The following is a 25,310-nucleotide window of genomic DNA, read 5'->3' as shown; positions in this document are numbered from 1 at the left end:
GTGTCAGTCCTCTTGTGCTTAAGTCGGCATTGTGCCTTTTGTATTAAATTCGGATGCAATTTCTTTGTTTCATCGTCAATAGGAACGTCCAAGGGATACAGTAAACCTGAAGTGAAGCATCGGAATCTAAAACTGGACTCACAGGAGAGGTTCAAATCATAGGAAGTTAGAGTGTCAGTCCACATTCACTTAAGTCGGCATTGTGAATTTTGAATTTAATTCCAATGCAATTTCTGTGTTTCATCGTCAATAAGAAGGTCCAAGGTATACAGTAAACCTGAAGTGAAGCATCGGAATCTAAAACTGGAGTCACACGTGAGGTTCAAGTCATAGAGTGTCAGTCCTCTTGTACTTAGGCCGGCATTGTGCTTTTTGTATTAATTTCGGATGCAATTTCTGTGTTTCATCGTCAATATGAAGGTCCAAGTTATACAGTAAACCTAAATGGAAGCATCGGAATCTAAAACTGGACTCACAGGAGAGGTTCAAATCATAGAGAGTGTCAGTACTCTTGTACTTACGTCGGCATTGTGCCTTTTGTATTAAATTCGGATGCAATTTCTTTGTTTCATCGTCAATACGAACGTCCAAGGGATACAGTAAACTGAAGTGAAGCATCGGAATCTAAAACTGGACACACAGGAGAGGTTCAAATCATTGAAATTTAGAGTGTCAGTCCTCTTGTACTTAAGCCGGCATTGTGCCTTTTGTATTTAATTCCGATGCAATTTCTGTGCCTCATCGACAATAAGAAGGTCCAATGTACACAATAGACCCGAAGTGAAGCATCGGAATCTAAAACTGGACTCACAGGAGAGGTTCAAATCATAGAAAGTTAGAGTGTCAGTCCTCTTGTACTTAAGTCGGCATTGTGCCTTTTGAATTTCATTCCGATGCAATTTCTGTGTTTCATCGTCAATAAGAAGGTACAAAGGATACAGTAAACCAGAAGTGAAGCATCGGAATCTAAAACTGGACTCACAGGAGGGGTTCAAATCATAGAAAGTTAGAGTGTCAGTCCTCTTATACTTAAGTCCTCATTGTGCCTTTTGTATTAAATTCGGATGCAATTACTTTGTTAGTCGTCAATAAAAAGGTACAAGGGATACAGTAAACCTGAGGTGAAGCATCGGAATCTAAAACTGGACTCACAGGTGTGGTTTAAAATCATAGAAAGTGAGAGTGTCAGTCCTCTTGTACTTAAGTCGGTATTGTGCCTTTTGTAATAAATTCAGATGCAATTTCTGTGTTTCATCGACAATAAGACGGTCTCATGGATACAGTAAACCTGAAGTGAAGCGTCGGAATCTAAAACTGGACTCACAGGAGAGGTTGAAATCATAGAAAGTGAGAGTATCAGTCCTCTTGTACTTAAGTCGGCATTCTGGCTTTTGTATTAAATTCGGATGCAATTTCTATGTTTCATCGTCAATAAGAAGGTCCAAGGAATACAGTAAACCTGAAGTGAAGCATCGGAATCTAAAACTGGACTCACAGGAGAGGTTCAAATCATAGAAAGTGAGAGTGTCAGTCCTCTTGTCCTTAAGTCGGCATTGTTCCCTTTCAATTTAATTCCGATGCAATTTCTGTGTTTCATCGTCATTAAGAAGTTCAGATGTATACAGCAAACCTGTGAAGCATCGGAATCTAAAACTGGACTCACAGGAGAGGTTAATATCATAGAAAGTTAGAGTGTCAGTCCTCTTGTACTTAAGTCGGCATTGTGCCTTTTGTATTAAATTCGGATGCAATTTCTTCGTTTAATCGTCAATAAGAAGGTCCAAGGTATACAGTAAACCTGAAGTGAGGCATCGGAATCTAAAACCGGACTCACAGGAGAGGTTCAAATCATAATAAGTGAGAGTGTCAGTCCTCTTGTACTGAAGTCGGCATTGTGCCTTTTGTATTAGATTCGGATGCAATATCTGTGATTCATCGTCAATGAGAAGGTCCAAGGTCTAAAGGAAAACCGAAGTGAAGCATCGGAATCTGAAACTGGACTCACAGGAGAGGTTCAAATCATAGGAAGTGAGAGTTTCAGTCCTCTTGTACTTAAGTCTTCATTGTGCGTTTTGTATTAAATTCTGATGCAATTTCTGTGATTCATGGGCAATAAGAAGGTCCAAGGTACACAGTAAACCTGGAGTGAAGATTCGGAATCTAAAACTGAACTCACAGGAGAGGTTCAAATCATAGAAAATAAGAGTGTCAGTCCACTTTCACTTAAGTCGGCATTGTGCCTTTTGAATTTCATTCCGATGCAATTTCTGTGTCTGATCGTCAATAAGAAGGTCCAAGGTGTACAGTAAACCTGAAGTGAAGCATCGGAATCTAAAACTGGACTCACAGGAGAGGTTCAAATCATAGAGAGTGTAAGTCCTCTTGTACTTAAGTCGGCATTGTGCCTTTTGTATTAAATTCGGATGCAATTTCTTTGTTTCATCGTCAATAAGAACGTCCAAGGGATACAGTAAACCTGAAGTGAAGCATCGGAATCTAAAACTGGACACACAGGAGAGGTTCAAATCATAGAAATTTAGAGTGTCAGTCCTCTTGTACTTAAGCCGGCATTGTGCCTTTTGTATTTAATTCCGATGCAATTTCTGTGCCTCATCTACAAAAGAAGGTCCAATGTACACAGTAAACCCGAAGTGAAGCATCGGAATCTAAAAATGGACTCACAGGAGAGGTTCAAATCATAGAAAGTTAGAGTGTCAGTCCTCTTGTACTTAACTCGGCATTGTGCCTTTTGAATTTCATTCCGATGCAATTTCTGTGTTTCATCGTCAATATGAAGGTACAAGGGATACAGTAAACCAGAAGTGAAGCATCGGAATCTAAAACTGGACTCACAGGAGAGGTTCAAATCATAGAAAGTTAGAGTGTCAGTCCTCTTGTACTTAAGTCGGCATTGTGCCTTTTGTATTAAATTCGGATGCAATTTCTGTGTTTCGTCGTCAATAAGAAGGTCCAAGGGATTAAGGAAACCTGAAGTGAAGCATCAGAATCTAAAAGTGGACTCACAGGAGAGGTTCAAATCATAGAAAGTTAGAGTGTCTGTCCTCTTGTACTTAAGGCTTCATTGTGCCTTTTGTATTAAATTCGGAAGCAATTTCTGTGTTTCATTGTCAATAAGAAGGTCCAAGGGATACAGTAACCCTGAAGTGAAGCATCGGAAACTAAAACTGGACTCACAGGAGAGGTTCAAATCATAGTAAGTGAGAGTGTCAGTCCTCGTGTACTTAAGTCGGCATTGTGATTTTGTATTTCATTCGGCTGCAATTTCTTTGATTCATCGTCTAAAAGATGGTCCAAGGGATACAGTAAACCTGAAGTGAAGCATCTGATTCTAAAACTGGATTCACAGAAGAGGTTCAAATCATAGAAAGTTAGAGTGTCAGTCCTCTTGTACTTAAGTCGGCAGTGTGCCTTTTCAATTTAATTCCGATAACAATTTCTGTGTTTCATCGTCAATAAGAAGTTCCGAGGTATTCAGTAAACCAGAAGTGAAGCATCGGAATCTAAAACTGGACTCACAGGAGAGGTTCAAATCATAGAAAATTAGAGTGTCAGTCCTCTTGTACTTAGGTCGGCATTGTGCCCTTGGTATTTAATTCGGATGCAATTTCTGAGGTTCATCGTCAATAAGAAGGTCCTAGGGATACAGTAAACCTGACGTGAAGCATCGGAATCTAAAACTGGACTCACAGGAGAGGTTCAAATCATAGAAAGTGAGAGTGACAGTCCTCCTGTACTTAAGTCGTCATTGTGCCTTTTGTATTAAATTTGGATGCAATTTCTGTGTTTCATCGTCAATAAGAAGGTCCAAGGGATACAGTAAACCTGAAGTTAAGCATCGGATTCTAAAACTGGACTCACAGGAGAGGTTCAAATCATGGAAAGTGAGAGTGTCTGTATTCTTGCACTTAAGTCGGCAATGTGCCTTTTGTATCAAATTCGGATGCAATTTCTGTGATTCATCGTCAATAAGAAGGTCCAAGAGATACAGTAAACCGTAAGTGAAGCATCGGAATCTAAAACTGGACTCGCAGGAGAGGTTCAAATCATAGAAAGTTAGAGTGTCAGTCCCCTTGTACTTAAGTCGGCAATGTGCCTTTTGAATTTAATTTCGATGCAATTTTTGTGCCTCATCGTCAATAAGAAGGCCCAAGGTACACAGTAAACCTGAAGTGAAGCATCGGAATCTAAAACTGGACTCGCAGGAGAGGTTCAAATCATAGAAAATTAGAGTGTCAGTCCTCTTGTACTTAAGTCGGCATTGTGCCCGTGGTATTAAATTCGGATGCAATTTCTGAGGTTCATCGTCAATAAGAAGGTCCTAGGGATACAGTAAACCTGACGTGAAGCATCGGAATCTAAAACTGGACTCACAGGAGAGGTTCAAATCATAGAAAATTAGAGTGTCAGTCCCCTTTTATTTAAATTGGCATTGTTAATTTGAATTTAATTCCGATGCAATTTCTGTGTTTCATCGTCAATAAGAAGGTCCAAGGTATACAGTAAACCTGAAGTGAAACATCGGAATCTAAATCTGGACTCACAGGAGAGGTTCAAATCATAGAGAGTGTCAGTCCTCTTGTGCTTAAGTCGGCATTGTGCCTTTTGTATTAAATTCGGTTGCAATTTCTTTGTTTCATCGTCAATAGGAACGTCCAAGGGATACAGTAAACCTGAAGTGAAGCATCAGAATCTAAAACTGGACTCACAGGAGAGGTTCAAATCATAGAAAGTTTGAGTGTCAGTCCACATTCACTTAAGTCGGCATTGTGAATTTTGAATTTAATTCCAATGCAATTTCTGTGTTTCATCGTCAATAAGAAGGTCCAAGGTATACAGGAAACCTGAAGTGAAGCATCAAAATCTAAAACTGGAGTCACACGAGAGGTTCAAGTCATAGAGTGTCAGTCCTCTTGTACTTAGGCCGGCATTGTGCTTTTTGTATTAATTTCGGATGCAATTTTTGTGTATCATCGTCAATATGAAGGTCCAAGTTATACAGTAAACCTAAATGGAAGCATCGGAATCTAAAACTGGACTCACAGGAGAGGTTCAAATCATAGAGAGTGTCAGTACTCTTGTACTTACGTCGGCATTGTGCCTTTTGTATTAAATTCGGATGCAATTTCTTTGTTTCATCGTCAATACGAGCGTCCAAGGGATACAGTAAACCTGACGTGAAGCATCGAAATCTAATACTTGACTCACAGGAGTGTTTCAAATCATAGGAAGTGAGAGTGTCAGTCCTCTTGTACTTAAGTCGGAATTGTGCCTTTTGAATTTATTACCGATGCAATTTCTGTGCCTCATCGTCAATAAGAAAGTCCAAGGTACACAGTAAACCTGAAGTGAAGCATCGGTATCTAAAACTGGACTCACAGGAGAGGTTCAAATCATAGAAAATTAGAGTGTCAGTCCCCTTTTATTTAAGTTGGCATTGTTAATTTGGATTTAATTCAGATGCAATTTCTGTGTTTCATCGTCAATAAGAAGGTCCAAGGTATACAGTAAACCTGAAGTGAAACATCGGAATCTAAATCTGGACTCACAGGAGAGGTTCAAATCATAGAGAGTGTCAGTCCTCTTGTGCTTAAGTCGGCATTGTGCCTTTTGTATTAAATTCGGATGCAATTTCTTTGTTTCATCGTCAATAGGAACGTCCAAGGGATACAGTAAACCTGAAGTGAAGCATCGGAATCTAAAACTGGACTCACAGGAGAGGTTCAAATCATAGGAAGTTAGAGTGTCAGTCCACATTCACTTAAGTCGGCATTGTGAATTTTGAATTTAATTCCAATGCAATTTCTGTGTTTCATCGTCAATAAGAAGGTCCAAGGTATACAGTAAACCTGAAGTGAAGCATCGGAATCTAAAACTGGAGTCACACGTGAGGTTCAAGTCATAGAGTGTCAGTCCTCTTGTACTTAGGCCGGCATTGTGCCTTTTGTATTAAATTCGGATGCAATTTCTTTGTTTCATCGTCAATACGAACTTCCAAGGGATACAGTAAACTGAAGTGAAGCATCGGAATCTAAAACTGGACACACAGGAGAGGTTCAAATCATTGAAATTTAGAGTGTCAGTCCTCTTGTACTTAAGCCGGCATTGTGCCTTTTGTATTTAATTCCGATGCAATTTCTGTGCCTCATCGACAATAAGAAGGTCCAATGTACACAATAGACCCGAAGTGAAGCATCGGAATCTAAAACTGGACTCACAGGAGAGGTTCAAATCATAGAAAGTTAGAGTGTCAGTCCTCTTGTACTTAAGTCGGCATTGTGCCTTTTGAATTTCATTCCGATGCAATTTCTGTGTTTCATCGTCAATACGAAGGTACAAAGGATACAGTAAACCAGAAGTGAAGCATCGGAATCTAAAACTGGACTCACAGGAGAGGTTCAAATCATAGAAAGTTAGAGTGTCAGTCCTCTTGTACTTAAGTCCTCATTGTGCCTTTTGTATTAAATTCGGATGCAATTACTTTGTTAGTCGTCAATAAAAAGGTACAAGGGATACAGTAAACCTGAGGTGAAGCATCGGAATCTAAAACTGGACTCACAGGTGAGGTTTAAAATCATAGAAAGTGAGAGTGTCAGTCCTCTTGTACTTAGGTCGGTATTGTGCCTTTTGTAATAAATTCAGATGCAATTTCTGTGTTTCATCGACAATAAGACGGTCTCATGGATACAGTAAACCTGAAGTGAAGCGTCGGAATCTAAAACTGGACTCACAGGAGAGGTTGAAATCATAGAAAGTGAGAGTATCAGTCCTCTTGTACTTAAGTCGGCATTCTGGCTTTTGTATTAAATTCGGATGCAATTTCTATGTTTCATCGTCAATAAGAAGGTCCAAGGAATACAGTAAACCTGAAGTGAAGCATCGGAATCTAAAACTGGACTCACAGGAGAGGTTCAAATCATAGAAAGTGAGAGTGTCAGTCCTCTTGTCCTTAAGTCGGCATTGTTCCTTTTCAATTTAATTCCGATGCAATTTCTGTGTTTCATCGTCATTAAGAAGTTCAGATGTATACAGCAAACCTGTGAAGCATCGGAATCTAAAACTGGACTCACAGGAGAGGTTAATATCATAGAAAGTTAGAGTGTCAGTCCTCTTGTACTTAAGTCGGCATTGTGCCTTTTGTATTAAATTCGGATGCAATTTCTTCGTTTCATCGTCAATAAGAAGGTCCAAGGGATACAGTAAACCTGAAGTGAAGCATCGGAATCTAAAACTGGACACACAGGAGAGGTTCAAATCATAGAAATTTAGAGTGTCAGTCCTCTTGTACTTAAGCCGGCATTGTGCCTTTTGTATTTAATTCCGATGCAATTTCTGTGCCTCATCTACAAAAGAAGGTCCAATGTACACAGTAAACCCGAAGTGAAGCATCGGAATCTAAAAATGGACTCACAGGAGAGGTTCAAATCATAGAAAGTTAGAGTGTCAGTCCTCTTGTACTTAACTCGGCATTGTGCCTTTTGAATTTCATTCCGATGCAATTTCTGTGTTTCATCGTCAATATGAAGGTACAAGGGATACAGTAAACCAGAAGTGAAGCATCGGAATCTGAAACTGGACTCACAGGAGAGGTTCAAATCATAGAAAGTTAGAGTGTCAGTCCTCTTGTACTTAAGTCGGCATTGTGCCTTTTGTATTAAATTCGGATGCAATTTCTGTGTTTCGTCGTCAATAAGAAGGTCCAAGGGATTAAGGAAACCTGAAGTGAAGCATCAGAATCTAAAAGTGGACTCACAGGAGAGGTTCAAATCATAGAAAGTTAGGGTGTCTGTCCTCTTGTACTTAAGGCGGCATTGTGCCTTTTGTATTAAATTCGGAAGCAATTTCTGTGTTTCATTGTCAATAAGAAGGTCCAAGGGATACAGTAACCCTGAAGTGAAGCATCGGAAACTAAAACTGTACTCACAGGAGAGGTTCAAATCATAGTAAGTGAGAGTGTCAGTCCTCGTGTACTTAAGTCGGCATTGTGCCTTTTGTATTTAATTCGGCTGCAATTTCTTTGATTCATCGTCAAAAAGAAGGTCCAAGGGATACAGTAAACCTGAAGTGAAGCATCTGATTCTAAAACTGGATTCACAGAAGAGGTTCAAATCATAGAAAGTTAGGGTGTCAGTCCTCTTGTACTTAAGTCGGCAGTGTGCCTTTTGAATTTAATTCCGATAACAATTTCTGTGTTTCATCGTCAATAAGAAGTTCCGAAGTATTCAGTAAACCAGAAGTGAAGCATCGGAATCTAAAACTGGACTCACAGGAGAGGTTCAAATCATAGAAAATTAGAGTGTCAGTCCTCTTGTACTTAAGTCGGCATTGTGCCCTTGGTATTAAATTCGGATGCAATTTCTGAGGTTCATCGTCAATACGAAGGTCCTAGGGATACAGTAAACCTGACGTGAAGCATCGGAATCTAAAACTGGACTCACAGGAGAGGTTCAAATCATAGAAAGTGAGAGTGACAGTCCTCCTGTACTTAAGTCGTCATTGTGCCTTTTGTATTAAATTTGGATGCAATTTCTGTGTTTCATCGCCAATAAGAAGGTCCAAGGGATACAGTAAACCTGAAGTTAAGCATCGGATTCTAAAACTGGACTCACAGGAGAGGTTCAAATCATGGAAAGTGAGAGTGTCTGTATTCTTGCACTTAAGTCGGCAATGTGCCTTTTGTATCAAATTCGGATGCAATTTCTGTGATTCATCGTCAATAAGAAGGTCCAAGAGATACAGTAAACCTGAAGTGAAGCATCGGAATCTAAAACTGGACTCACAGGAGAGGTTCAAATCATAGAAAGTTAGAGTGTCAGTCCTCTTGTACTTAAGTCGGCATTGTGCCTGTTGTATTTCATTCGGATGCAATTTCTGTGTTTCATCGTCAATAAGAAGGTCCAAGGGATATAGTAAACCTGAAGTGAAGCATCGGAATCTAAAACTTCACTCACAGGAGAGGTTCAAATCATAGAAAGTTAGAGTGTCAGTCCCCTTGTACTTAAGTCGGCAATGTGCCTTTTGAATTTAATTTCGATGCAATTTTTGTGCCTCATCGTGAATAAGAAGGCCCAAGGTACACAGTAAACCTGAAGTGAAGCATCGGAATCTAAAACTGGACTCGCAGGAGTGGTTCAAATCATAGAAAGTTATAGTGTCAGTCCTCTTGTACTTCAGTCGGCATTGTGCCTTTTGGATTTAATTCCGATGCAATTTCTGTGTTTCATCGTCAATAAGAAGGTCCAAGGTATACAGTAAACCTGAAGTGAAACATCGGAATCTAAAACTGGACTCACAGGAGAGGTTCAAATCACAGAAAATTAGAGTGTCAGTCCCCTTTTATTTAAGTTGGCATTGTGAATTTTGAATTCAATACCGATACAATTTCTGTGTTTCATCGTCAATAAGAACGTCCAAGGGATACAGTAAACCTGAAGTGAAACATCGGAATCTAAATCTGGACTCACAGGAGAGGTTCAAATCATAGAGAGTGTCAGTCCTCTTGTGCTTAAGTCGGCATTGTGCCTTTTGAATTTAATTCCGATGCAATTTCTGTGTTTCATCGTCAATAAGAAGTTCCGATGTATACAGTAAACCTGTGAAGCATCGGAATCTAAAACTGGACTCACAGGAGAGGTTCAAATCATAGAAAGTTAGAGTGTCAGTCCTCTTGTACTTAAGTCGGCATTGTGCCTTTTGTATTAAATTCGGATGCAATTTCACTGTGTCATCGTCAATGAGAAGGTCCAAGGGATACAGTAAACCTGAAGTGAAGCATCTTAATCTAAAACTGGTCTCACAGGAGAGCTTCAAATCATAGAAAATTTGAGTGTCAGTCCTCTTGTACTTAAGTTGGCATTGTGCCTTTTGAATTTAATTCCGATGCAATGTCTGTGCCTCATCGTCTTAAGGAGGTCCAAGGTACACAGTAAACCTGAAGTGAAAAATCGGAATCTAATACTAGACTCACAATAGAGGTTCAAATCATAGGAAGTGAGAGTGTCAGTCCTCTTGTGCTTAAGTCGGCATTGTGCCTTTTGTATTAAATTCGGATGCAATTTCTGTGATTCACCGTCAATAAGAAGGTCCAAGGTATATAGGAAATTTGAAGTGAAGCATCGGAATCTAAAACTGGACTCACAGGAGAGGTTCAAATCATAGAAAGTTAGAGTGTCAGTCCAGTTGTACTTAAGTCTGCATTGTGCCTTTTGAATTTAATTCCGATGCCATGTCTGTGCCTCATCGTCTTAAGAAGGTCCAAGGTACACAGTGAACCTGAAGTGAATAATCGGAATCTAATACTAGACTCACAGGAGAGGTTCAAATCATAGGAAGTGAGAATGTCAGTCCTCTTGTACTTAAGTCGGCATTGTGCCTTTTGTATTAAATTCGGATGCAATTTCTGTGATTCATCGGCAATAAGAAGGTCAAGGTACACAGTAAACCTGAAGTGAAGCATCGGAATCTAAAACTGGACTCACAGGAGAGGTTCAAATAATAGAAAGTTAGAGTGTCAGCCCACTTTCACTTAAGTCGGCCTTGTGAATTTTGAATTTAATTCCAATGCAATTTCTGTGTTTCATCGTCAATAAGAAGGTCCAAGGTATACAGTAAACCTAAAGTGAAGCATCGGAATCTAAAACTGGACTCACAGGAGAGGTTCAAATCATAGAGAGTGTCAGTCATCTTGTACTTAAACCGGCATTGTGCCTTTTGTATTAAATTCGGATGCAATTTCTTTGTTTCATCGTCAATGGGAACGTCCAAGGGATACAGTAAACCTGAAGTGAAGCATCGGAATCTAAAACTGGACACACAGGAGAGGTTCAAATCACAGAAATTTAGAGTGTCAGTCCTCTTGTACTTAAGCCGGCATTGTGCCTTTTGTATTTAATTCCGATGCAATTTCTGTGCCTCATCGACAATAAAAAGGTCCAATGTACACAATAAACCCAAAGTGAAGCATCGGAATCTAAAACTAGACTCACAGGAGAGGTTCAAATCATAGAAAGTTACAGTGTCAGTCCTCTTGTACTTATGTCGGCATTGTGCCTTTTGAATTTCATTCCGATGCAATTTCTGTGTTTCATCGTCAATAAGAAGGTCCAAGGGATACAGTAAACCTGAAGTGAAGCATCGGAATCTAAAACTGGACTCACAGGAGAGGTTCAAATCAAGAAAGTGAGAGTGTCAGTCCTCTTGTACTAAAGTCGGCATTGTTCCTTTTCAATTTAATTCCGATGCAATTTCTGTGTTTCATCGTCATTAAGAAGATCAGATGTATACAGTAAACCTGTGAAGCATCGGAATCTAAAACTGGACTCACAGGAGAGGTTAAAATCATAGAAAGTTAGAGTGTCAGTCCTCTTGTACTTAAGTCGGCATTGTGCCTTTTGTATTAAATTCGGATGTAATTTCTGTGTTTCATCGTCAATAAGAAGGTCCAAGAGATACAGTAAACCTGAAGTGAAACATCGGAAACTAAAATTGGACTCACAAGAGAGGTTCAAATCATAGAAAGTGAGAGTGACAGTCCTCCTGTACTTAAGTCGGCATTGTGCCTTTTGTATTAAATTCGGATGCAATTTCTGTGTTTCATCGTCAAACAGAAGGTCGAAGGAATACAGTAAACGTGAGGTGAAGCATCGGATTCTAAAACTGGACTCACAGGAGAGGTTCAAATCATAGAAAGTGAGAGTGTCAGTCCTCTTGTACTTATGTCGGCATTGTGCCTTTTGTATTAATTTCAGATGCTATTTCTGTGTTTCATCGTCAATAAGAAGGTCCAAGGTATACAGTAAACCTGAAGTGAAGCATCGGAATCTAAAACTGGACTCACAGGATAGGTTCAAATCATAGAAAGTTAGAGTGTCAGTCCTCTTGTACTTAAGTCGGCATTGTGCCTTTTGTATTAAATTCGGATGCAATATCTGTGTTTCATCGTCTATAAGAAGGTCCAAGGGATTAAGGAAACCTGAAGTGAAGCATCAGAATCTAAAAGTGGAATCACAGGAGAGGTTCAAATCATAGAAAGTTAGAATGTCTGTCCTCTTGTACTTAAGTCGGCATTGTGCCTTTTGTATTGAATTCGGATGCAATTTCTTTGTTTCATCGTCAATAAGAAGGTACAAGGGATACAGTGAACCGGAGGTGAAGAATCGGAATCTAAAACTGGACTCACAGGAGAGGTTTAAAATCATAGAAAGTGAGAGTGTCACTCCTCTTGTACTTAGGTCGGTATTGTGCCTTTTGTAATAAATTCAGATGCAATTTCTGTGTTTCATCGACAATAAGACGGTCCAATGGATACAGTAAACCTGAAGTGAAGCGTCGGAATCTAAAACTGGACTCACAGGAGAGGTTCAAATCATAGAAAGTGAGAGTATCAGTCCTCTTGTACTTAAGTCGTCATTGTGCCTTTTCAATTTAATTCCGATGTAATTTCTGTGTTTCATCGTCAATAAGAAGTTCCGAGGTATACAGTAAACCTGAAGTGAAGCATCGGAATCTATAACTGGACTCACAGGAGAGGTTCAAATCATAGAAAGTTAGAGTGTCACTCCTCTTGTACTTAGGTCGGTATTGTGCCTTTTGTAATAAATTCAGATGCAATTTCTGTGTTTCATCGACAATAAGACGGTCCAATGGATACAGTAAACCTGAAGTGAAGCATCGGATTCTAAAACTGGACTCACAGGAGAGGTTCAAATCATAGAAAGTGAGAGTGTCAGTCCTCTTGTACTTATGTCGGCATTGTGCCTTTTGTATTAATTTCAGATGCTATTTCTGTGATTCATCGTCAATAAGAAGGTCCCAGGGATACAGTAAACCTGAAGTGAGGCATCGGAATCTAAAACTGGTCTCACAGGAGAGCTTCAAATCAGAGAAAATTTGAGTGTCAGTCCTCTTGTACTTAAGTCGGCATTGTGCCTTTTGTATTAAATTCGGATGCAATTTCTGTGTTTCATCGTCAATAAGAAGGTCCAAGGTATACAGTAAACCTGAAGTGAAGCATCGGAATCTAAAACTGGACTCACAGGATAGGTTCAAATCATAGAAAGTGAGAGTGTCTGTCTTATGTACTCAAGTCGGCATTGTGCCTTTTGTATTAAATTCGGATGAAATTTCTCTGTTTCATCGTCAATAAGAAGGTCCAAGGGATACAGTAAACCTGAAGTGAAGCATCGGAATCTAAAACTGGACTCACAGGAGAGGTTCAAATCATAGAAAGTTAGAGTGTCAGTCCTCTTGTACTTAAGTCGGCATTGTGCCTTTTGTATTAAATTCGGATGCAATTTCTTCGTTTAATCGTCAATCAGAAGGTCCAAGGTATACAGTAAACCTGAAGTGAGGCATCGGAATCTAAAACCGGACTCACAGGAGAGGTTCAAATCATAGGAAGTGAGAGTGTCAGTCCTCTTGTACTGAAGTCGGCATTGTGCCTTTTGTATTAGATTCGGATGCAATTTCTGTGATTCATCGTCAATAAGAACGTCCAAGGGATACAGTAAACCTGAAGTGAAGCATCGGAATCTAAAACTGGACACAGAGGAGAGGTTCAAATCATAGAAATTTAGAGTGTCAGTCCTCTTGCACTTAAGCCAGCATTGTGCCTTTTGTATTTAATTCCGATGCAATTTCTGTGCCTCATCTACAAAAGAAGGTCCAATGTACACAGTAAACCCAAAGTGAAGCATCGGAATCTAAAACTGGACTCACAGGAGAGGTTCAAATCATAGAAAGTTAGAGTGTCAGTCCTCTTGTACTTAAGTCGGCATTGTGCCTTTTGTATTAAATTCGGATGCAATATCTGTGTTTCATCGTCTATAAGAAGGTCCAAGGGATTAAGGAAACCTGAAGTGAAGCATCAGAATCTAAAAGTGGACTCACAGGAGAGGTTCAAATCATAGAAAGTTAGAATGTCTGTCCTCTTGTACTTAAGTCGGCATTGTGCCTTTTGTATTGAATTCGGATGCAATTTCTTTGTTTCATCGTCAATAAGAAGGTACAAGGAATACAGTGAACCGGAGGTGAAGAATCGGAGTCTAAAACTGGACTCACAGGAGAGGTTTAAAATCATAGAAAGTGAGAGTGTCACTCCTCTTGTACTTAGGTCGGTATTGTGCCTTTTGTAATAAATTCAGATGCAATTTCTGTGTTTCATCGACAATAAGACGGTCCAATGGATACAGTAAACCTGAAGTGAAGCGTCGGAATCTAAAACTGGACTCACAGGAGAGGTTCAAATCATAGAAAGTGAGAGTATCAGTCCTCTTGTACTTAAGTCGGCATTGTGCCTTTTCAATTTAATTCCGATGTAATTTCTGTGTATCATCGTCAATAAGAAGTTCCGAGGTATACAGTAAACCTGAAGTGAAGCATCGGAATCTAAAACTGGACTCACAGGAGAGGGTCAAATCATAGAAAATTAGAGTGTCAGTCCTCTTGTACTTAAGTCGGCATTGTGCCTTTGGTATTAAATTCGGGTGCAATTTCTGAGGTTCATCGTCAATAAGAAGTTCCTAGGGATACAGTAAACCTGACGTGAAGCATCGGAATCTAAAACTGGACTCACAGGAGAGGTTCAAATCATAGATAATGAGAGTGACAGTCCTCCTGTACTTAAGTCGGCATTGTGCCTTTTGTATTAAATTTGGATGCAATTTCTGTGTTTCATCGTCAATAAGAAGGTCCAAGGGATACAGTAAACCTGAAGTTAAGCATCGGATTCTAATACTGGACTCACAGGAGAGGTTCAAATCATGGAAAGTGAGAGTGTCTGTATTCTTGCACTTAAGTCGGCAATGTGCCTTTTGTATCAAATTCGGATGCAATTTCTGTGATTAATCGTCAATAAGAAGGTCCAAGAGATACAGTAAACCTGAAGTGAAGCATCGGAATCTAAAACTATACTCACAGGATAGGTTCTAATCATAGAAATTTAGAGTGTCAGTCCTCTTGTACTTAAGTCGGCATTGTGCCTGTTGTATTTCATTCGGATGCAATTTCTGTGTTTTATCGTCAATAAGAAGGTCCAAGGGATATAGTAAACCTGAAGTGAAGCATCGGAATCTAAAACTTCATTCACAGGAGAGGTTCAAATCATAGAAAGTTAGAGTGTCAGTCCTCTTGTACTTAAGTCGGCATTGTGCCTTTTGAATTTAATTTCGATGCAATTTTTGTGCCTCATCGTCGATAAGAAGGCCCAAGGTACACAGTAAACCTGAAGTGGAGCATCGGAATTTAAAACTGGACTCGCAGGAGAGGTTCAAACCATAGAAAGTTAGAGTGTCAGCCCTCTTGTACTTCAGTCGGCATTGTGCCTTTTGAATTTAATTCCGATTCAATTTCTGTGTTTCATCGTCAATAAGAAGGTCCAAGGTATACAGTAAACCTGAAGTGAAACATCGGAATCTAAAACTGGACTCACAGGAGAGGTTCAAAACATAGAAAGTGAGAGTGTCATTCGTCTTGATCTTAAGTCGGCATTGTGCCTTTTGTATTAAACTCGGATGCAATTTCTGTGTTTCATCGTCAATAGGAAGGTCGAAGGTATAAAGGAAACCTGAAGCGAAGCATCGGAATCTAAAACTGGACTCACAGCAGAGGTTCAAATCATAGAAAGTTAGAGTGTCAGACCTCCTGTACTTAAGTCAACATTGTGCCTTTTGAATTTAATTCCGATGCAATTTCTGTGTTTCATCGTCAATAAGAAAATCCGAGGTATAAAGTAACCTGAAGTGAAGCATCGGAATCTAAAACTGGACTCACAGGAGAGGTTCAAATCATAGAAAATTAGAGTGTCAGTCCTCTCGTAATTAAGTCGGCTTTGTGCCATTTGTATTGAATTCGGATGCAATTACTGTGTTTCATCGTCAATTAGAAGGTCCTAGGGATACAGTAAACCTGAAGTGAAGCATCGGAATCTAAAGCTGGACTCACAGGAGAGGTTCAAATCATAGAAAGTAAGAGTGACAGTCCTTCTGTACTTAAGTCGGCATTGTGCCTTTTGTATTAAAGTCGGATGCAATTTCTGTGTTTCATCGTCAATAAGAAGGTCGAAGGGATACAGTAAACCTGAAGTTAAGCATCGGATTCAAAAACTGGACTCACAGGAGAGGTTCAAATCATGGAAAGTGAGAGTGTCAGTCCTCTTGTACTTAAGTCCTCATTGTGCCTTTTGAATTTTAATTTTGATGCAATTTCTGTGCCTCATCGTCAATAAGAACGTCCAAGTTACACAGTAAACCTGAATTGAAGCATCGGAATCAAAAACTAGACTCACAGAAGAGGTTCAAAACATAGAAAGTGAGAGTGTCAGTCCTCTTGTACTTAAGTCTGCATTGTGCCTTTTTAATTTAATTCCGATGCAATTTCTGTGTTTCATCGTGAATAAGAAGTTCCGAGGTGTACAGTAAACCTGCAGTGAAGCATCGGAATCTAAAACTGGACTCACAGGAGAGTTTCAAATCATAGAAAGTTAGAGTGTGTATCCTCTTGTATCTAAGGAGGCATTGTGTCATTTGTATTAAATTCGGAAGCAATTTCTGTGATTCATCGTCAATAAGAAGGTCCAAGGGATACAGTAAACCTGAAGTGAAGCATCGGAATCTAAAACTGGACTCACAGGAGAGGTTCAAATCATAGAAAGTTAGAGTGTCAGTCCTCTTGTACTTAAGTCGGCATTGTGCCTTTTGTATTAAATTCGGATGCAATATCTGTGTTTCATCGTCTATAGGAAGGTCCAAGGGATTAAGGAAACCTGAAGTGAAGCATCAGAATCTAAAAGTGGACTCACAGGAGAGGTTCAAATCATAGAAAGTTAGAATGTCTGTCCACTTGCACTTAAGTCGGCATTGTGCCTTTTGTATTGAATTCGGATGCAATTTCTTTGTTTCATCGTCAATAAGAAGGTACAAGGGATACAGTGAACCGGAGGTGAAGAATCGGAATCTAAAACTGGACTCACAGGAGAGGTTTAAAATCATAGAAAGTGAGAGTGTCACTCCTCTTGTACTTAGGTCGGTATTGTGCCTTTTGTAATAAATTCAGATGCAATTTCTGTGTTTCATCGACAATAAGACGGTCCAATGGATACAGTAAACCTGAAGTGAAGCGTCGGAATCTAAAACTGGACTCACAGGAGAGGTTCAAATCATAGAAAGTGAGAGTATCAGTCCTCTTGTACTTAAGTCGGCATTGTGCCTTTTCAATTTAATTCCGATGTAATTTCTGTGTTTCATCGTCAATAAGAAGTTCCGAGGTATACAGTAAACCTGAAGTGAAGCATCGGAATCTATAACTGGACTCACAGGAGAGGTTCAAATCATAGAAAGTTAGAGTGTCTGTCCTCTTGTACTTAAGGCGGCATTGTGCCTTTTGTATTAAATTCGGCTGCAATTTCTGTGATTCATCGTCAAAAAGAAGGTCCAAGGGATACAGTAAACCTGAAGTGAAGCATCTGATTCTAAAACTGGATTCACAGAAGAGGTTCAAATCATAGAAAGTTAGAGTGTCAGTCCTCTTGTACTTAAGTCGGCATTGTGCCTTTTGAATTTAATTCTGATCACAATTTCTGTGTTTCATCGTCAATAAGAGGTTCCGAGGTATTCAGTAAACCAGAAGTGAAGCATCGGAATCTAAAACTGGACTCACAGGAGAGGTTCAAATCATAGAAAATTAGAGTGTCAGTCCTCTTGTACTTAAGTCGGCATTGTGCCTTTGGTATTAAATTCGGGTGCAATTTCTGAGGTTCATCGTCAATAAGAAGTTCCTAGGGATACAGTAAACCTGACGTGAAGCATCGGAATCTAAAACTGGACTCACAGGAGAGGTTCAAATCATAGATAATGAGAGTGACAGTCCTCCTGTACTTAAGTCGGCATTGTGCCTTTTGTATTAAATTTGGATGCAATTTCTGTGTTTCATCGTCAATAAGAAGGTCCAAGGGATACAGTAAACCTGAAGTTAAGCATCGGATTCTAATACTGGACTCACAGGAGAGGTTCAAATCATGGAAAGTGAGAGTGTCTGTATTCTTGCACTTAAGTCGGCAATGTGCCTTTTGTATCAAATTCGGATGCAATTTCTGTGATTAATCGTCAATAAGAAGGTCCAAGAGATACAGTAAACCTGAAGTGAAGCATCGGAATCTAAAACTGGACTCACAGGACAGGTTCTAATCATAGAAATTTAGAGTGTCAGTCCTCTTGTACTTAAGTCGGCATTGTGCCTGTTGTATTTCTTTCGGATGCAATTTCTGTGTTTCATCGTCAATAAGAAGGTCCAAGGGATATAGTAAACCTGAAGTGAAGCATCGGAATCTAAAACTTCATTCACAGGAGAGGTTCAAATCATAGAAAGTTAGAGTGTCAGTCCTCTTGTACTTAAGTCGGCATTGTGCCTTTTGAATTTAATTTCGATGCAATTTTTGTGCCTCATCGTCAATAAGAAGGCCCAAGGTACACAGTAAACCTGAAGTGGAGCATCGGAATTTAAAACTGGACTCGCAGGAGAGGTTCAAACCATAGAAAGTTAGAGTGTCAGTCCTCTTGTACTTCAGTCGGCATTGTGCCTTTTGAATTTAATTCCGATTCAATTTCTGTGTTTCATCGTCAATAAGAAGGTCCAAGGTATAAAGTAAACCTGAAGTGAAACATCGGAATCTAAAACTGGACTCACAGGAGAGGTTCAAAACATAGAAAGCGAGAGTGTCATTCGTCTTGATCTTAAGTCGGCATTGTGCCTTTTGTATTAAATTCGGATGCAATTTCTGTGTTTCATCGTCAATAGGAAGGTCGAAGGTATAAAGGAAACCTGAAGCGAAGCATCGGAATCTAAAACTGGACTCACAGCAGAGGTTCAAATCATAGAAAGTTAGAGTGTCAGTCCTCCTGTACTTATGTCAACATTGTGCCTTTTGAATTTAATTCCGATGCAATTTCTGTGTTTCATCGTCAATAAGAAAATCCGAGGTATAAAGTAAACCTGAAGTGAAGCATCGGAATCTAAAACTGGACTCACAGGAGAGGTTCAAATCATAGAAAATTAGAGTGTCAGTCCTCTTGTAATTAAGTCGGCTTTGTGCCATTTGTATTGAATTCGGATGCAATTACTGTGTTTCATCGTCAATTAGAAGGTCCTAGGGATACAGTAAACCTGAAGTGAAGCATCGGAATCTAAAGCTGGACTCACAGGAGAGGTTCAAATCATAGAAAGTAAGAGTGACAGTCCTCCTGTACTTAAGTCGGCATTGTGCCTTTTGTATTAAAGTCGGATGCAATTTCTGTGTTTCATCGTCAATAAGAAGGTCGAAGGAATACAGTAAACCTGAAGTTAAGCACCGGATTCAAAAACTGGACTCACAGGAGAGGTTCAAATCATGGAAAGTGAGAGTGTCAGTCCTCTTGTACTTAAGTCCTCATTGTGCCTTTTGAATTTTAATTTTGATGCAATTTCTGTGCCTCATCGTCAATAAGAACGTCCAAGGTACACAGTAAACCTGAGTTGAAGCATCGGAATCAAAAACTAGACTCACAGAAAAGGTTCAAAACATAGAAAGTGAGAGTGTTAGTCCTCTTGTACTTAAGTCGGCATTGTGCCTTTTTAATTTAATTCCGATGCAATTTCTGTGTTTCATCGTGAATAAGGAGTTCCGAGGTGTACAGTAAACCTGTAGTGAAGCATCGGAATCTAAAACTGGACTCACAGGAGACTTTCAAATCATAGAAAGTTAGAGTGTGTATCCTCTTGTATTTAAGGAGGCATTGAGTCATTTGTATTAAATTCGTAAGCAATTTCTGTGATTCATCGTCAATAAGAAGGTCCAAGGGATACAGTAAACCTGAAGTGAAGCATCGGAATCTAAAACTGGACTCACAGGAGAGGTTCAAATCATAGAAAGTGAGAGTCTCAGTCCTCTTGTACTTAAGTCGGCATTGTGACTTGTGTATTAAATTCGGATGCAATTTCTGTGTTTCATCGTCAATAAGAAGGTCCAAGGGATACAGTAATCCTGAAGTGAAACATCGGAATCTTCAACTGGACTCACAGGAGAGGTTCACATCATAGAAAGTGAGAGTGTTAGTCGTCTTGTTCTTAAGTTGGCATTGTGCCTTTTGTATTAAATTCGGATGTAATTTCTGTGCTTCATCGTCAATAGGAGGGTCGAAGGTATACAGTAAATCTGAACTGAAGCATCGGAATCTAAAACTGGACTCACAGGAGAGGTTCAAATCATAGAAAGTTAAAGTGTCAGTCCTCTTGTACTTAAGTCGGCATTGTGCCTTTTGTATTAAATTCGGATGCAATTTCTGTGTTTCATTGTCAATAAGAGGGTCCAAGGTATAAAGGAAACCTGAAGTGAAGCATCGGAATCTAAAACTCGACTCACAGGAGAGGTTCAAATCATAGAAAGTTAGAGTGTCAGTCCTCTTGTACTTAAGTCGGCATTGTGCTTTTGTATTAAATTCGGATGCGATTTCTTTGTTTCATCATCAATTAGAAGGTACAAGGGATACAGTAAACCTGAAGTGAAGCATCGGAATCTAAAACTGGACTCACAGGAGAGGTTCAAATCATAGAAAGTGAGAGTGTCAGTCCTCTTGTACTTAAGTCGGCATTGTGCCTTTGAATCTAATACCGATGCAATTTCTGTGTTTCATCGTCAATAAGAAGTTCCGAGGTATAAAGTAAACCTGAAGTGAAGCAGCGGAATCTAAAACTGGACTCACAGGAGAGGTTCAAATCATATTAAATTAGAGTGTCAGTCCTCTTGTACTTAAGTCGGCATTGTGCCTTTTGTATTGAATTCGGATGCAATTTCTGTGTTTCATCGTCATTAAGAAGGTCCTAGGGATACAGTAAACCTGAAGTGAAGCATCGAAATCTAAAACTGGACTCACAGGAGAGGTTCAAATCATAGAAAGTAAGAGTGGCAGTCCTCTTGTACTTGAGTCGGCATTGTGCCTTTTGTATTAAATTCGGATGCAATTTCTGTGATTCATCGTCAATAAGAAGGTCCAAGGGATTAAGGAAACATGAAGTGAAGCATCAGAATCTAAAAGTGGACTCACAAGAGAGGTTCAAATCATAGAAAGTTAGAGTGTCAGTCCTCTTGTACTTAAGTCGGCATTGTGCTTTAGTATTAAATTCGGATGCGATTTCTTTGTTTCATCATCAATTAGAAGGTACAAGGGATACAGTAAACCTGAAGTGAAGCATCGGAATCTAAAACTGGACTCACAGGAGAGGTTCAAATCATAGAAAGTGAGAGTGTCAGTCCTCTTGTACTTAAGTCGGCATTGTGCCTTTTTAATTTAATTCCGATGCAATTTCTGTGTTTCATCGTGAATAAGGAGTTCCGAGGTGTACAGTAAACCTGTAGTGAAGCATCGGAATCTAAAACTGGACTCACAGGAGAGTTTCAAATCATAGAAAGTTAGAGTGTGTATCCTCTTGTATTTAAGGAGGCATTGTGTCATTTGTATTAAATTCGGAAGCAATTTCTGTGATTCATCGTCAATAAGAAGGTCCAAGGGATACAGTAAACCTGAAGTGAAGCATCGGAATCTAAAACTGGACTCACAGGAGAGGTTCAAATCATAGAAAGTGAGAGTCTCAGTCCTCTTGTACTTAAGTCGGCATTGTGACTTGTGTATTAAAATCGGATGCAATTTCTGTGTTTCATCGCCAATAAGAAGGTCCAAGGGATACAAAAATCCTAAAGTGAAACATCGGAATCTTCAACTGGACTCACAGGAGAGGTACAAATCATAGAAAGTGAGAGTATCTGTCCTCTTCTACTTAAGTCGGCATTGTGCCTTTTCAATTTAATTCCGATGTAATTTCTGTGATTCATCGTCAAAAAGAAGGTCCAAGGGATACAGTAAACCTGAAGTGAAGCATCTGATTCTAAAACTGGATTCACAGAAGAGGTTCAAATCATAGAAAGTTAGAGTGTCAGTCCTCTTGTACTTAAGTCGGCATTGTGCCTTTTGAATTTAATTCCGATCACAATTTCTGTGTTGCGTCGTCAATAAGAAGTTCCGAGGTATTCAGTAAACCAGAAGTGAAGCATCGGAATCTAAAACTGGACTCACAGGAGAGGTTCAAATCATAGAAAATTAGAGTGTCAGTCCACTTGTACTTAAGTCGGCATTGTGCCTTTGGTATTAAATTCGGATGCAATATCTGAGGTTCATCGTCAATAAGAAGGTCCTAGGGATACAGTAAACCTGACGTGAAGCATCGGAATCTAAAACTGGACTCACAGGAGAGGTTCAAATCATAGAAAGTGAGAGTGACATTCCTCCTGTGCTTAAGTCGGCATTGTGCCTTTTGTATTAAATTTTTATGCAATTTCTGTGTTTCATCGTCAATAAGAAGGTCCAAGGGATACAGTAAACCTGAAGTTAAGCATCGGATTCTAAAACTGGACTCACAGGAGAGGTTCAAATCATGGAAAGTGAGAGTGTCTGTATTCTTGCACTTAAGTCGGCAATGTGCCTTTTGTATCAAATTCGGATGCAATTTCTGTGATTCATCGTCAATAAGAAGGTCCAAGAGATACAGTAAACCTGAAGTGAAGCATCGGAATCTAAAACTGGACTCACAGGAGAGGTTCTAATCATAGAAAGTTAGAGTGTCAGTCCTCTTGTACTTAAGTCGGCATTGTGCCTTTTGAATTTAATTTTTATGCAATTTTTGTGCCTCATCGTCAATAAGAAGGCCCAAGGTACACAGTAAACCTGAAGAGAAGCATCACAATCTATAACTGGACTCGCAGGAAAGGTTCAAATAATAGAAAGTTAGAGTGTCAGTCCTCTTGTACTTTAGTCGGCATTGTGCCTTTTGAATTTAATTCCGATGCAATTACTGTGTTTCATCGTCAATAAGAAGGTCCCAGGTATACAGTAAACCTGAAGTGAAACATCGGAATCTAAAACTGGACTCACAGGAGAGGTTCAAAACATAGAAAGTGAGAGTGTCTTTCGTCTTGTTCTTAAGTCGGCATTGTGCCTTTTGTATTAAATTCAGATGCAATTTCTGTGTTTCATCGTCAATAGGAAGGTCGAAGGTATAAAGGAAACCTGAAGTGAAGCATCGGAATCTAAAACTCGACTCACAGGAGAGGTTCAAATCATAGTAAGTTAGAGTGTCTGTCCTCTTGTACTTAAGGCGTCATTGTACCTTTTGTATTAAATTCGGAAGCAATTTCTGTGTTTCATTGTCAATAAGAAGGTCCAAGGGATACAGTAACCCTGAAGTGATGCATCGGAATCTAAAACTGGACTCACAGGAGAGGTTCAAATCATAGATAGTGAGAGTGTCAGTCCTCTTGTACTTAAGTCGGTATTGTGCCTTTTGTATTAAATTCGGCTGCAATTTCTGTGTTTCATCGTCAATAAGAAGTTCCGAGGTATACAGTAAACCTGAAGTGAAGCATCGGAATCTAAAACTGGACTCACAGCAGAGGTTGAAATCATAGAAATTTAGAGTGTCAGTCCTCTTGTACTTAAGTCGGCATTGTGTCTTTTGTATTAAATTCCGATGCAATTTCTGTGTTTCATCGTCAATAAGAAGGTCCTAGGGATACAGTAATCCTGAAGTGAAGCATCGGAATCTAAAACTAGACTCACAGGAGAGGTTCAATTCATAGAAAGTGAGATTGACAGTCCTCCTGTACTTAAGTCGGCATTGTGCCTTTTGTAATAAATTCGGATGCAATTTCTGTGTTTCATCGTCAATAAGATGGTCCAAGGGATACAGTAAACCTGAAGTTAAGCATCGGATTCTAAAACTGGACTCACAGGAGAGGTTGTAATCATAGAAAGTTAGAGTGTCAGTCCTCTTGTACTTAAGTCGGCTTTATGCCTTTTGTATTAAATTCAAATGCAATTTCTGCGTTTCATCGTCAATAAGAAGGTCCAAGGGATACAGTAACCCTGAAGTGAAGCATCGGAATCTAAAACAGGACTCACAGGAGAGTTTCAAAACATAGAAAGTTAAAGTGTCAGTCCTCTTGTACTTAAGTCGGCATTGTGCCTTTTGAATTTAATTCCGATGCAATTTCTGTGTTTCATCGTCAATAAGAAAATCCGAGGTATAAAGTAAACCTGAAGTGAAGCATCGGAATCTAAAACTGGACTCACAGGAGAGGTTCAAATCATAGAAAATTAGAGTGTCAGTCCTCTTGTACTTAAGTCGGCATTGTGCCTTTTGTATTGAATTCGGATGCAATTACTGTGTTTCATCGTCAATTAGAAGGTCCTAGGGATACAGGAAACCTGAAGTGAAGCATCGGAATCTAAAGCTGGACTCACAGGAGAGGTTCAAATCATAGAAAGTAAGAGTGACAGTCCTCCTGTACTTAAGTCGGCATTGTGCCTTTTGTATTAAAGTCGGATGCAATTTCTGTGTTTCATCGTCAATAAGAAGGTCCAAGGGATACAGTAAACCTGAAGTTAAGCATCGGATTCAAAAACTGGACTCACAGGAGAGGTTCAAATCATGGAAAGTGAGAGTGTCAGTCCTCTTGTACTTAAGTCGGCATTGTGCCTTTTGAATTTAATTCCGATGCAATTTCTGTGCCTCATCGTCAATAAGAAAGGCCAAGGTACACAGTAAACCTGAAGTGAAGCATCGGAATCTAAAACTGGACTCACAGGAGAGGTTCAAATCACAGTAAGTTAGAGTGTTAGTCCTCTTGTACTTAGGTCGGCATTGTGCCTTTTGAATTCAATTCCTATGCAATTTCTGTGTTTCATCGTCAATAAGAAGGTCCAAGGTATACAGTAAACCTGAAGTGATGCATCGGAATCTAAAACTGGACTCACAGGAGAGGTTCAAATCATAGAAAGTGAGAGTGTCAGTCCTCTTGTACTTAAGTCGGCATTGTGCCTTTTGTATTAAATTCGGATGCAATTTCTGTGTTTCATCGTCAATAAGAACGTCCAAGGGATCCAGTAAACCTGAAGTGAAACATCGGATTCTTAAACTGGACTCACAGGAGAGGTTCAAATCATAGAAAGTGAGAGTATCAGTCCTCTTGTACTTAAGTCGGCATTGTGCCTTTTGTATTGAATTCGGATGCAATTACTGTGTTTCATCGTCAATAAGAAGGTCCTAGGTATACAGTAAACCTAAAGTGAAGCATCGGAATCTAAAACTGGACTCACAGGAGAGGTTCAAATCATAGAAAGTAAGAGGGACAGTCCTCCTGTACTTAAGTCGGCTTTGTGCCTTTTGTATTAAAGTCGGATGCAATTTCTGTGTTTCATCGTCAATAAGAAGGT

The sequence above is a fragment of the Schistocerca americana genome, chromosome 3 (genome assembly GCF_021461395.2).
Source record: "Schistocerca americana isolate TAMUIC-IGC-003095 chromosome 3, iqSchAmer2.1, whole genome shotgun sequence".
Taxonomy (NCBI): domain Eukaryota; kingdom Metazoa; phylum Arthropoda; class Insecta; order Orthoptera; family Acrididae; genus Schistocerca; species Schistocerca americana.
This window is presented reverse-complemented; position numbering follows the sequence as displayed.